The sequence below is a fragment of the Mastomys coucha genome, unplaced genomic scaffold, assembly GCF_008632895.1.
Source record: "Mastomys coucha isolate ucsf_1 unplaced genomic scaffold, UCSF_Mcou_1 pScaffold15, whole genome shotgun sequence".
Classification (NCBI taxonomy): domain Eukaryota; kingdom Metazoa; phylum Chordata; class Mammalia; order Rodentia; family Muridae; genus Mastomys; species Mastomys coucha.
The window spans coordinates 131,247,339-131,261,209 of record NW_022196897.1 but is presented as its reverse complement, the minus strand read 5'-3'; the positions used below and the strand labels follow the sequence as shown (position 1 = coordinate 131,261,209).

The following is a 13,871-nucleotide window of genomic DNA, read 5'->3' as shown; positions in this document are numbered from 1 at the left end:
AAAAAAAAAAAAAAGAATGGATTAGATTTACAATGAACCAATAATCCCAGTGACTTATGCATTTGCTAGTCTAATGCTCACAAGACAATTACTAACGACAATGACTAATTGTCTTAGCTAAACTGCCATGAGGTGTCGAAGCTTATTATTAGGCAGCTGCCACCACTGTCCCCAGAGGTGACTGCATTTCAGAACTGGGCAAGGTGATGCCACATCTCTCTTTCCAAAATCTCTTGGGTTTTATGAGGTTTAATTAGTTAATGCTCACAATGTGCCCTGAGGTCATCAAATGCGACATGCTAGCTCAGAGAAAGGCTATGCTATGAGGTGACACTCAACTGAAAACATGGCCACAGCTACGCTACAGCTTTGTTATTTCATGGCTTCTGACACGTTAGTAGCTTCAGAGTCACGAACTCTGAAGATTATTCTAGCAGAGGGGGAGACACAATTTTCCATGTGTAGTCTCTGTGTGAGACCACTTCTCTGAAGTGGGTTTACCATGAGGCTAATTAAGATAAAGGTTCAACTGCCTTCCTGGTGCAGCCACTCCCGAAGCACAGCAGTCAATGCTACACTCATAATTACGATTCTCTTCAGAGAGGATCCCAGGTTTATACAGGCCTCAGGTGCCACTACACGTTGCACCTACTCTGCCAATTCTGAGATGAGGAACACACAGATAATGCAGAATAGTAGATTTTGAAATACTTTACAAAGAATTGGTGTGTGTTGTTACATTCATTTTAAATATGTATCAAAAATCCCAATCGTTTTTATGCAAGGAAGTAAAATGCTAAAAGAGTGTTTAGAGGAAGTTAGTAAATAGTGTTTTACAAAAGAACAGAGTAGCTCAAATTTCTTACAGTAAGACATACTATAAAGCCAGTCTTTAAAATTAAAGATTGAGCCGGGCAGTGGTGGCGCACACCTTTAATCCCAGCACTTGGAAAGCAGAGGCAGGCAGATTTCTGAGTTCGAGGCCAGCCTGGTCTATAGAGTGAGTTCCAGGACAGCCAAGGCAACACAGAGAAATCCTGTCTCGAAAAAAACAAAACAAAACAAAACAAAAACAAAAACAACAACAACAAAACAACAAAACAAAACAAAACAAAACAAAACAGGAAAAGCTGGGCAGTGGTGGCACACGCCTATAGTCCCAGCACTTGGGAGGCAGAGGCAGGCAGCCTGGTCTACAGAGTGAGTTCCAGGGCTACACAGAGAAACCCTGTCTTGAAAAACCAAAATAGATCAGCAGTAATAAGGTTATAGAAGAGGTGAGGGTCGTTAGTAAGCTGTTTTTCACAGTGTGACATGTAATTCTAAACTCTGAACAAAGAAGACAAGTTCGCATCATTCAGAAGTCCAGTATCCAAGAACTGACCCTATATCAGACTAGAGTAAAAGACATTCATTCAAACCCAAAGTATACAGGCTATTTTTCTAAACACACACACACACACACACACAAAACTCTGAGACAGTGACATTTCTTGCTTCCCTGTTGTCCATTTCTCCAGGTTATTTGTAAAGCTCTGGCTTTACTCACTTGGATGCTTCGGTACCTGTCTCAGTTATTTCTGTTACTGTGATAAGCAACCCTGACAAAGGTGATGTAGGGACAAAGGGTTTTGTTTGGCTCACAGTTCCAGATACTAAATACAAGAGCATCAATATACATTGATAATAATCATACCAACTGGCAACCCAAGTGCCCCCCTAAATAAATTTTAGCTAAAAGAAGAGATTACAATTGCAAGCAACAATCCTTCATAAAATAACAATAGTGGAATTGTTGGTTGTTGGTCATTTAGGGAGGTTGGTTGTGACTTGTTAGTAGCTGTAGTCAAAGAAGAAACAAAAAGAGAGAAATCAGATTCAGGGAGTTTCCTAGTTCCTCCCTCCCTCTATCCTTATTTCTCTTATCAAGTGATAGAGGATCAAACAGGGGGATGAAGGGTGGGAAAAAGAAGAAGCCACAAAGTAGCAAAGACCAGCTACAGATCTGGGACTACACACTGGCACTGAAGAGGTACTCTGCATGCCCCACTGTAAAAGCACAGTGCTGTATGGGAAGGCAGCTTTGACATGGTCACTCCCAAGCTTGCTTCTTGGGGTGACATAGCAAAAGCATTTTCTTTTCTTGTAATTCAAAGCAAGTGTTGCCACAGTGTCGTACAACTTCTATCATGTGGTCCAGTGAGATGCCCACCAACCAGCACTGAAGCAAGATCACTGACAAATACATGCAGAGGGATCTGGGATAGAATCCAGATCTCCCTCCCTTTAAAACCAGAGGCTGTGATGGTCACTGACGAGGGTCAGGACGGAGGTGACATGTGCAACTATGTCCAGAGACTGGCCCTGTTACCTGACTTAAGAAGCTAGGTTCAGCCACTAACCCTCCATGGGCCAATTAAAGAAAAGCAATAGTGAAGGTAGAGAAAAAGTTTATCCAATGTGGCCACACTGGGAAGGAACACAGAGGTACAAGGATATGAGGTTTAGGTTTGAATGGAGAGCGAGAGGAACACATAACTAAGCACTCTTGCTCCAGATGTGCTTCTAGTCATCACCGGCCCACTGTTTTGACTCCAGTGGAACCTGCAAGGTGATCTGACAAGTCAAAACTGTGTAAAACGTCTAGCTCTGTTTGGAGGTGTTCATTTGGTTTCCATGTCCCAAGCACAGTTTATCAGTGGAAGCCAAGGCGGAACTCACAGCAGAAACCATGAAAGATGCTTGTGGCTCATGGAGGGACGCTCTTGACTGGGTTGCCCTCAACTCTGATTGCTGCTGAGACGTTCATACATGAGTCTGTATTTTATATAATTTCCATCCTTCCCTTTCCCCCACTCCAATTCCTCTCATGCCATTCCCTCCCAAATTCATGTCTCTTCTTCAAGTATTACTGTTGCATATATACATATGTGTGTATACGTACATAGAACTATGTGGGACCGTTTAGTCTATGCTCATATGTACATGTGTTCAGGGCCCATCACTTGGGAAGATAACCTACCGGCAGTTTGCCGGATCTCTCACTACAGCCACTGAATGCCCTGAGGGATCTTCCTTGTCAACTGTCATTGTGCTGGTCTGGTTTAAGTGACCACAGAGTTAAGATTTCACAGGTACAGCTTCCTTATATTTTTTTGCATTTTATTGCTTTATTTATTTGTTTGTGTATATCTGTGTCCATACTGTGGCTCTATCCTTGTCAGTGTGTGTATATGTGTGTGTGTGTGTGTGTGTGTGTGTTGGGGGTGGGGAGCTCAGTGTGAAATACCTTTCTGGGAGACAAATTCTGGCTGGTACCAGGCTCCAGCCCTTTCTTTCTCCCAGCATGAGACTCCTGGGGAAATTCCAGTTCATGGGGCCTATTGTTCCCACAGGCTGACTGATAGCCAAGAGGAGGGGTTCAAGTATCTCTCTTCATGTGATCATCACTCCTACTGAGATGGTTAGAGCCTCAGGAAACCACAATTGTATGTGGTAGAAAGCGCAGGCTCAGCTACAGCTCCTGGACAGTGGTGTGTGCCCTACTCTAAATGTGGGCACCCAAAATGCCCACCATGCCTGCAGCTCTAGGGAGCAAATCTGTCTGGAGTAGGCTCCAGCCCAGGGAGCTTTGGTTCCATACTACCCTGCACTAGTGAGCAAGGAAACAAAGCTATTCCAACTGGGCTACATGCCCACTCAGGCCATGCCCACTGCCTGAGTGGGGAGCAACTCAGACAACAAAAGACAAAAAAAGGCCAAACCCCACAATAAAACGATAAACCAGTAGATATCTCACAGACTGTGCTCTACTCAAGGGGTGCATGGCACAAGAAGCCACAGAAAGAAGGGTAGATGTATATAAGTATAAATCTTTTTTTTTTAATATTTAAAAATATTTATACTGCCAGGCAGTGATGGCACACTCCTTTAATCCCAGCACTTGGGAGGCCGAGGCAGGTGGATTTCTGAGTTCATGTTCTGATTTAGAGCCCAGCCTGGTCTACAGAGTGAGTTCCAGGACAGCCATGGATATACAAAGAAACTTTGTCACAAAACAAAACAAAACAAAACAAATAAATACATTTATATTGAGGCTAGAGAGATGGCTCAGAGGTTAAGAGCACTTAGTGCTCTTGAAGGACCCAGGTTCAGTTCCCAGTACCCACATGGCAGCTTAACTATCTGTAACCACATATCCAGGATTCCGACACTCTCTGAAGGTACCAATAAAATGCGATATACAGACACAAGAAGGCAACATACAAACACATAAAATACGTCTAAATATATGTATGGATATCTATTAAAATCCATTTAATATTTTATTTTCTTTTTAGTATTTGGTTTGTATATAATTCTATAGCTTTTGTTTATATATAATTATTCTTTCTTTTGAGTTTTTTATATTTTCTCTTCTGCTTCTAATAATAGTAAAGCTCATTTATTTCTCAATCTGTCTCTACTCTCTACCTTTCTCCTCCATTTTGAATATTCTAAGTTGCATCTCTCCCATCTTTATTTTTAAAACTCATCTCTATAAATTTTTGGTTTATATTACTTTTGCTTTTATATTATATTATATTATATTAGGTATATTACATTTTACCTTTCTTATAATTATTGGACTTGTGGATGCTGGCCAGTGAACATGCTGTAGGTGAGGGTGCTTTTTTGCCAAGCTCGATGACCTGAGTTCAATCCCAGGAACCCATATAAAGGAAGGAAGGAAAGAGCCGGTTCCTCAAAATTATTCTCTAACCTCAACACTCGTGCTATGGCATGCAGATAACATGCATGCACGTTGCACTTGTGTTAACACACAACCAATGAACTGTACATGGACTATCATGACGGCTCAGCAGGTAAAGGTGCTGGCCACCAAGCCTACTAGTCTGAATTCAATATACAATACAGATAATGGAGAGAGACAGCTTCCTCCTACACTTGGGGTTTTAATGGGAGCATGCATCCTAATTCTGCCATTTTGTCGATTTTCTGAAGCTGCTTCTTATGTCTTGTTTCCCAATCTGCTTTTCTAGTGGGATTTACTCTTTCCTGACCTCTAAGACTGCTTATCTTCCTGTTATGTGTACAAGATTCTTTTAAGAAATCTTCTCTAATGCTGGTTGGTGGCCATAAATTCCATTACTTTGGTTTGTTTTGGTTGGTTGGTTTGTTTGTTTTGTTTTTACTCTGGATGCAAATGATCTTGGTTTTCAAATTAAAAGACATATACCAGAGCTAAGGTTGTAGTTCAATTGATGGAGGGCTTTCCTAACATGACCAAAACCCTGAGATTAATTCTCAGCACTGAATAAAACCACAGTGGCACAAAGCCTCTAACCCCTACACCTGGGAGGCCAAGGAGGATCAGAACTTCAAGGTTACCCTTAAGAAATGACAAGCTCAAGGCTCACCTGAGCTACTAAAAATGAAGAAAAGAGTGGCAGCAGCAGCAGGAAATGGAGGGTTAGGAAGGAGGGAGGAGGGAAGAAGAGAAGCGGTCACTCCATTTTGATAAAGGGAAATATATGAAGAAGGCAGTTGTAATGTATATAATTTCACAGAGTAAACCATACCAGTCTAGAAATAAAAAGCCGCACAATGCATTAGTGGCCATCAGCACTCTATTCTCACCTGGAGAACAACAACAAATCAACAAAGGGACGCCAGGTAAACTACCACAGATGAAACAGACTCAGTAGATCAATAGTCATCTATAGGTGTGCCACACAGCTGCTGAATACAGCCTTTCTGGCAGTTCATAGAACTCTCTATAAAGTAAAGTATATTTGGGTTATCCAACCTAGCTAGCAAACACATAACTTGTGTTTTACTTTTCTATTGCTGTAAGAAACATCATGACAAAAGCAACTCATAAAAGAAACTGGTTTAATTTGGGCTTGTTGTCTCAGGAGGGTTGGATCCATGGTGGCCGAGCAGGTAAGGGCACAGCAGCAGGAACAGTTGAGAGGTTACATCTAGATCCTCAAGAAGAAGGCAGCAGAGGGGCAGGGGCCCAGACGGAAGGACTGGGAACAACACGTATCTTTTGAAACCTCAACCATCCTGGATACATTGCCTCCAACAGGCCACACCTCCTAACTCTTTCCAAACAGTTCTATCAAGTGGAGACCAAGAATTCAAGTATATGAGCCTAGAAGAGCCATTCTCCTTCAAACCACCACAACACACAAATAATGACTGAAATAACTGCTTACATTTTGTCAAATCATAAATGGGAAAAATTAGATATCAACAGCAAGTTATGCAAACACATGGAGACTGAATAATATTACTTCAAAATAGTTATTGGGACATTGAAAAAATAAAGGACTTAAAAACTTCCTACAATAAAATGAAAATGAAAACACTATATAAAAGCTATGGGACAGAGCCAAGGAAATTATAAGGAAGAAGTATATGGCTATTAATGTCTACATTAAAATGAAATCAAAGAGAGGCTGGTGAGATAGCTCAGTCAGTGTCTTAGTCAGGGTTTCTATTCCTGCACAAACATCATGACCAAAAAGCAAGTTGGGGAGGAAAGGGTTTATTCAGCTTACTTCCACATTGCTGTTGATCACCAAAGGAAGTCAGGACTGGAACTCAAGCAGGTCAGGAAGCAGGAGCTGGCGGAGAGGCCATGGAGGGATGTTCCTTACTGGCTTGCTTCCCCTGGCTTGCTCAGCCTGCTCTCTTATAGAACCCAAGACCTCCAGCCCAGGGATGGCACCACCCACAAGGGGCCCTACCCCCTTGATCACTAATTGAGAAAATGCCCCACAGCTGTATCTCATGGAGGCACTTCCCCAACTGCAGCTCCCTTCTCTATGATAACTCCAGCCTGTGTCAAGTTGACACACAAAACCAGCCAGTACAGTCAGTAAAGGCACTTGTAGCCAAGCCTGATGACCTGCACTCAATCCCTAGAATACACATAATAAAGAGACAGAACTGACTCAGACAATTTGACCTTTGATCTCTGATGTCCACATGGATACAAACACACACTGTCCCCTACCCATACTAAATACTAAATAAAGAATTATCATTAAAGAGAGATAAAGAGAGCTCTCAAAAAATAACCTAATGATGCATTTCAAGGTCTTAGAAACCCAGAACGATCCAAACTAGAAGAGAAATAATAAACATTAGAGTAGAAATCAATAATATTTCACTGATTGACACAGTAACAAAAAGTCTCCACCCAAAGAAAAAGCTTAGGATCCGATAGACTCACTGCCAAATCATACAAGAACATTAAAGAGCTGTCACCAATGTTCCTCAAACTATTCCATATGGTAGAAAGGGAAGAGGGCTTCTAAACACATTCCATAGAACAAGCTTTACACTGATACCAAAACCAGATACAATTTTAATAAAAATACATACAAGAAAGCCATAGACCAATATCTGAAGAACAGGATACAAAATAATAAAATGCTTTCAAACAAAGTGTGATAATATATTAAAAAGACCAGCCCCCAAAATCAAGTTAACTTCATTCTAGGGATACAAGTATGGTTCAATACATACAAATCTATAAACGTAATACAATACACAAAAAAAGGCCAAAATCACATAATCTTCTGTATAGTTTCAGAAAAATGTCTGTGACAAAGGTTAACATCTTTTCATGATAAAAGTCTTGAAGAAACAGGATACAAAAAGATCATAACTTAACATAATAAATGATAACTAGAATAAACCCATAGCTGGTATCATACTAATGTATAAAAAACAGAAAGCATTTCCTCTAAAATCAAGAACAAGGCAAGGATAGTCACTCTCGGGGCTTCTGTTCAATATGGCACTTGACCTTTTGACTAATGCAATAAGGCAGCAAAGAGAAATAAAAAAAAAAATGTGAATAGGAAAGGAAAAAGTCAGATTATCCTCATTTGTAGATGATATTACCAAATATTCAGAAGACCCTGAGGATTATACCACAAAACTTTAGGCTTAATAAATTCATCAAAGTAGCAGAACACAAAACTCAACATATAAAATTCAGAGAATTTATTTATAGATCAATAATGGGCACCAAGGGGGCTGGAGAGATGGCTCAGCGGTTGAAAGCACTGACTGCTCTTCTGGAGGTCCTGAGTTCAATTCCCAGCAACCACATGGTGGTTCACAACCATCTATAATGAGATCTGATGCCCTCTTCTGGTATGTCTGAAGACAGCAACAGTGTACTCACATAAATAAAATAAATAAATAAATCTTTAAAAAAAAATAATGGACACCAAAATGAGGAAGGGATCAGGAAAATAATCACACACACACACACACACACACACACACACAACCTTTAAAAATGAAAAAGAAATAGAGGTTTGGGAGATGACTCGGCGGCTAGCATGCTAGCCATATAAGTCTAAGAACATGGCCTTGGACTCCCAGTATCAACATAAAGTCTGAGCATGGAAGCAAGGGCCTGTCATCCCAGTAATGGAAGGCAGAGTCAGGAGGAGGCTGTGTGGGGAAGAGGTTTCCAGCTAATTGGTGAGCTAGAGTCCAGTGAGAGCTGTCCCCGCCCCCTAGCACTCCCCCAAAAAACAAGAGGAAGACAACATGAACATACATGTACACAAATGCATATACCAGAGAAAGAGAGACAGAGAGAGGGAGGGAAGGAGAAAGAGGAGGAATAGGAGGAGGAGGAGGAGGAGGAAGAGGAAAATGAAACTATTGGAATAAATCTAACTAAGGATATGAGAGACTTCATTGAAAATTACAAAACACCCAAGAAAGAACTTGAAGTTCTCGAAAGCAGGAAGACCACCCATGTTCACAGACTGGAAGGATTACATATTGTTTTAAATGACCTTGTTTCTGAAAGTCATCTACAAGTTAAATGGAATTCACATCAAAATTCCAGTAACATTTTTCATAAAAATGGATAGTGTCTTAAAATTTTAATGGAAACATAAAAGACTCCTCTCTCCAGAAAAAGGAGGAGGCTGGGCAGTAGTGGCACATGTCTTTAATCCCAGCACTTGGGAGGCAGAGGTAGGCGGATTTCTGAGTTCAAGGCCAGCCTGGTCTACAGAGTTGAGGACAGCCAGGGCTACACAGAGAAACCCTGTCTCGAAAAACCAAAAACAACAACAACAACAACAAAGCAGGGTGTTCAGAAGAAGGAGGAGGAGGAAGAAGAAGAGTTATGCTTGCAGTATTACAATACTTGACTTCCAATTATACTATAGAACTATAGTAACAAAATCAACATGATACCGGTACGAAAACAGACACATAGACCAATGGAAAAGAACAGAGGACCCAGAAGTAAATCTTCTATAGCAATCTGATCCTCAACAAAGCTGAGAAGCACACACTGGAGAAAAGACAGCTTCTTTATCTACATATAGAAGAATGAAGCCAGGTCCCTGTTTCTCTGTACTAAATCAACTTGAACTCTATCAAAGACTTTAATATAAGACCTGAAAAATTTAAACTTCCAGTAGAGGTATGGGGAAGGTGTTTCTGAAAAGCGCTCAAGGAGGCATTGCAAGAACTGACACACTGGGCTGCATGAGATTAAAAAGCAGCCATACCAAAGGAAATAAACAGCAGAAAACCTTTGCAAACCCTACACCTGAGAGATTAGTAACCAGTGTCTATAAAGAATCAAAAATTTAAACACAAACTCCTCAGATCACCCAATCAATAAATGGGACAAAGAACAGACAGTTCTCAAAAGAAGAAATATGAGTGGCCAATAAATATGTGAAAATAGGTTCGACATCTTTGACCACCAGAGAAATGCAAAAAAAAAAAAAAATTACATTGAAATTTTATCTCACCCCAGTCAGAATGACTAACACCAAGAAAACAAATGACTATGAATGCGAGGAAAGTGGGGGGGTGGGGGTGCTGACTTTCTATGATGCGGGTGGTACTGTTAACTAATGTGGCCCCTAGAGAAATCTATGGAGCTGCCTCAGAACACTCAGAGTACCCTATGAGCCAGCTATGCCTCTCCTGGGCATACACTCGATGAAATCTAAATGCATTGTGGGATGTTTACTGTAGGCCTGTTCAAACAGCTATGGTATGAAAGCAGACTAGCCGTCTGTCTGTATACACGGATTAAAAACTGCAATATGCACACACAGTGGGGTTTTAATAAACTGTAAAGAATGAAATTATGTCATCTGAAAGAAAATAGATGGAGATCACTCTGTGTGTTTGTGTGTGTGTGTGTGTATGACTATGTGTGTGTGTGGTGAGTGTGTGTATTGTGTTGGTGAATATATGTATGTGTGTATATATATATATACATGTATATATACATATGTACATACATGTATATATATATATGGTGAGCATGTGTGTATGACACACACATACAGAAAGAGAGAGCAAGCGAGTGAGAGAGAGAGAGAGAAAGAGTGAAAAGTACTGGGGAATTTCAAACAGGGAAAAGGAAGGGATGCACAAGCTACCAAAGAGATCTGGAAATTACTTGAAACCAAAGACAGCTAAGGGGTCAGCAGCCATGGAAAGGAACTCTGCCGAAACTTAAGCACCCCACCCCCAAACCCCAGAAAACACAGCTTGCAAATGTTTTCCTGTTTGGTAGAAGCTAAGCCCTTAGCTTGGGGTGAATTCAGCTACAAGTCAGGTGTGAGGTTGTAGTCCTCTAATCCCAGCACTCGGGGGCAGAGGCAGCCAGATCTCTGTGAGCTAGTCTGAATTACATAGGTCACCCAAGGGTACACAGTGAGCCCTTGTCTCAAAACAGCATCAAGAACAGAAAAGAGCACCCTATGCAGGAGGGAGCTATCAGCCTGGGGAGACAGCACACACTCCCACCACCCTTAGGAAGCCCAACAGAACTTCCCATAGAAGCCACTCCTCTTCACTAAGGTGGGATGTCCACCTTCTTGCTATGTAATGAGCTATTTATCACTAAGGAGAATATTCCAGTGTTTATCTTCCCGTCCCTCCAATACTCAGTCTATTGCTCAGTCTCAACCACTTAGACCCTATTATTAACAGAAAAGGGTTTCTTCCCAATAAATGTTTTTATGTTACCTTCTAAAGACTGACACTACAAGTATTTTTTTTTAATTTTTAAAAAAGATATATCTATTTTTATTTTATGTGTATGTGTGTTTTGCCTTCATGCATGTGTGTGCCCCACATATAGGCAGTGCTGTAGAAGCCAAAAGATGGTGTCAAATGCCCTGGAAGGAGTTACAGACTGCTGTGAGCTGCCATGAGAGCTCTGGGAACCTGGCTGGAGAGATGGCTTAGCGGTTAAGAGCACTGATTGTTCTCCCAGAGGTCCTGAGTTCAATTCCCAGAAACCACATGGTGGCTCACAACCATCCATAATGGGATCTGATGCCCTCTTCTGGTGTGTCTGAAGACATTGACAGTGTACTCATATAGATAAAAGAGTAAATCTTTAAAAAAAAAAAAAAAGTTCTGGGAATCCAAACAACCACAGCCCTCTGCAAGAATAGTAAGTGGTCACTTCTCACCACTGCCATGCCACTACTGCAGGAAAATGCCACGGACTGGGGTTTCTTACAGGGTCCCTTGTTCCTCGGGATGATGGGTTTTGGCCAGGTGTGCACCGGATTCGGCTTTGACAAATAGACACTACACAAGAAGTGTTCTATCTGAATGTATTTCTTAAAAATGACATGAGGCTTTCACAATCATTACAAAAGAGAGAAATGAAAAATCTGGCAGCTCAGTAGGCCATCTAAAGGCCATCTAAAACACATTGGATCTAAAACATCAGCCATCTCCTCTGGACTGGTGCAGCACCCACGGGCTCCGAGCACGCTCAGGCCACATGGGCCCAGCTGGAGTCCCAGGGGGCTGTGGGTGCGCCAGCCAGGAGGACAGAGGCTCGAATCTCGAATCCTCAATGCTGAATGCTGAATCTCGAATGCTCACTCTCTTGAATCTCAACTGGTGCCACACCCCCCTCCCCACCCCCCCACCCCCCCATCCCCCGTCCAAGCGCTCTGGGCCTGGGGGGGGGGGGAGGCTACAGACTGCTTATCCTAGTCCACCTAAGTTCTGGTTCTAGTCCAAGTGCTAGCGAGTCCAAATGCTGAATGCAGACTGCTAGAATGTGGAATGCTCTCTCTCTCTCTCTCTCTCTCTCTCTCTCTCTCTCTCACACACACACACACACACACACACACACACACACACACTTGGCTCAAGGTCCCGCCCATCCTAGGTAAAACGCCCACTATGCTAATCTTTTGGGGAAGTAGAGACACATCCCTTGCTAATTTTTAGGAGTGGTTCAGCTGCAGTACGCGACTGAGAAAGAGGATTCTACTTGACCTTGTCCTGGGATAAGTCTCTCATTCTGTAAGCTTCAATGCCCTACCCACAATGCTGGAGGCAATTAGTTTGGATGGTTTAACATTCCAAGCCAGGGTTTGACTAGGACATTGGAACATTGATGAAGGTCAGAGAGCAACGTCCAATTTTCTTTTTCTAGCTGTTAAAAAATGATATCTTGGTGGGCCCCTAGCACACAAGTACGAGGACATATCTGGGCTACCTCTGAGTTTGGGGTGCCAGGCGACAATGCGGAGGCAGGAGACTGACTTTCCTTGAAGTTTTCGCCTCAAATACTGCCGTCACGCAGTCTGTGTGGCAGGAAAATAACCATAAACAATATGTAAGTAAATGTATATGTTCTTGTTTCAATAAAGTTTTACTTACAAAATAAATAAAGAAAAAAGAAAAAAGGAATGTAAATAAAGAAAATAACTAATAAAAAAAGAAAACGAGGATCAAAGGTGAGGAGGTTACAACATCTGTCCCAATGAAAGAGTTAAATTTGAAACTTGTGCTGGCTAATGAGAAAATTGCAGGTTTGAGAAAAAAACACAGTGGACCAAGGTCAAATATGTCCAAATACGCCTGGGCAAAAGCAAGCTGTTACTAACAGGCCACAAAGATATAGAAGAGAAAGCATGCAAGGACATGTCTGAGCAGACACTGAAGAGTGGGCCATCTGGTACTCTTAGATATGGTTTAAGGTCAGATGCTCTGTTGACTCAGATTAACACCAACCTTAGGAATTTTCCACTCTGTTCTGCACGTAATATAGTTGATATTTGAACTAGCCAATCATGTATAGCCACACTGATTCCTTTGTTCCCCCAGACCTTTTTCCTATATAAACCTCTAACCCCTGAGCCTCATGGTTGATTTTGCTGTCTCCTGTGTGAGACACGAGTTGAACTGGAGCTCCGAAATTAAACTGCCTCATGTGTTTGCATCAAGATGGTCTCTCGTGATTTCTTGGGTGTGCGTCCTCCTGAGACTTAAGTGGGTGTCTCCCTATGGGTGTCTTTTACCAACACAGGGAGTAACTGGGACCAGCAGGACCAGGCACACAGGAACTCCACCAGCCCAGTGGCACTGGTTCCTTCTGGTCTGTCTGGGCTAGTGCCCTGAGCAGACCTTGGGCGCAAACTCCGCAGCCAGCCCAACAACATCCAGAGGAAGCTCCATTCCCAGGAGATCTAACAAGCCCAGGATCACAGGATCCCAGAATCACAGGATCACAGAGGCAGCTTGACTCTGAGGAGTTCTGACACAACCAGGATCACAGGAAGGACAGGCTCCAGTCAGATTTAGCAAGGGCAGATAGCACTAGAGATAACCAGATGATGTGGGGCAAGCGTAAGGATATAAGCAACACAAACCACGGTTACTTCGCATCATCAGAACCCAATACTCCCACCATAGCAAGTCCTGGACACACCATCACGCTGGAAAAGCAAGATTCAGACATAAAATCATTTTTCATGATGATGATACAGGACTTTAAGAAAGACATAAATAGCACCCTCAAAGAAATACAGGAGAAC

At 42.0% G+C, this 13,871-nt stretch overlaps 1 protein-coding gene across 7 annotated transcripts in view; it reads right to left on the bottom strand.

The window, feature by feature from the left end:
• Cfap61 (cilia and flagella associated protein 61) overlaps positions 1-13,871 on the bottom strand; it is a 294,575-nt gene that overhangs the window by 218,433 nt on the left and 62,271 nt on the right. The window lies entirely within an intron of this gene.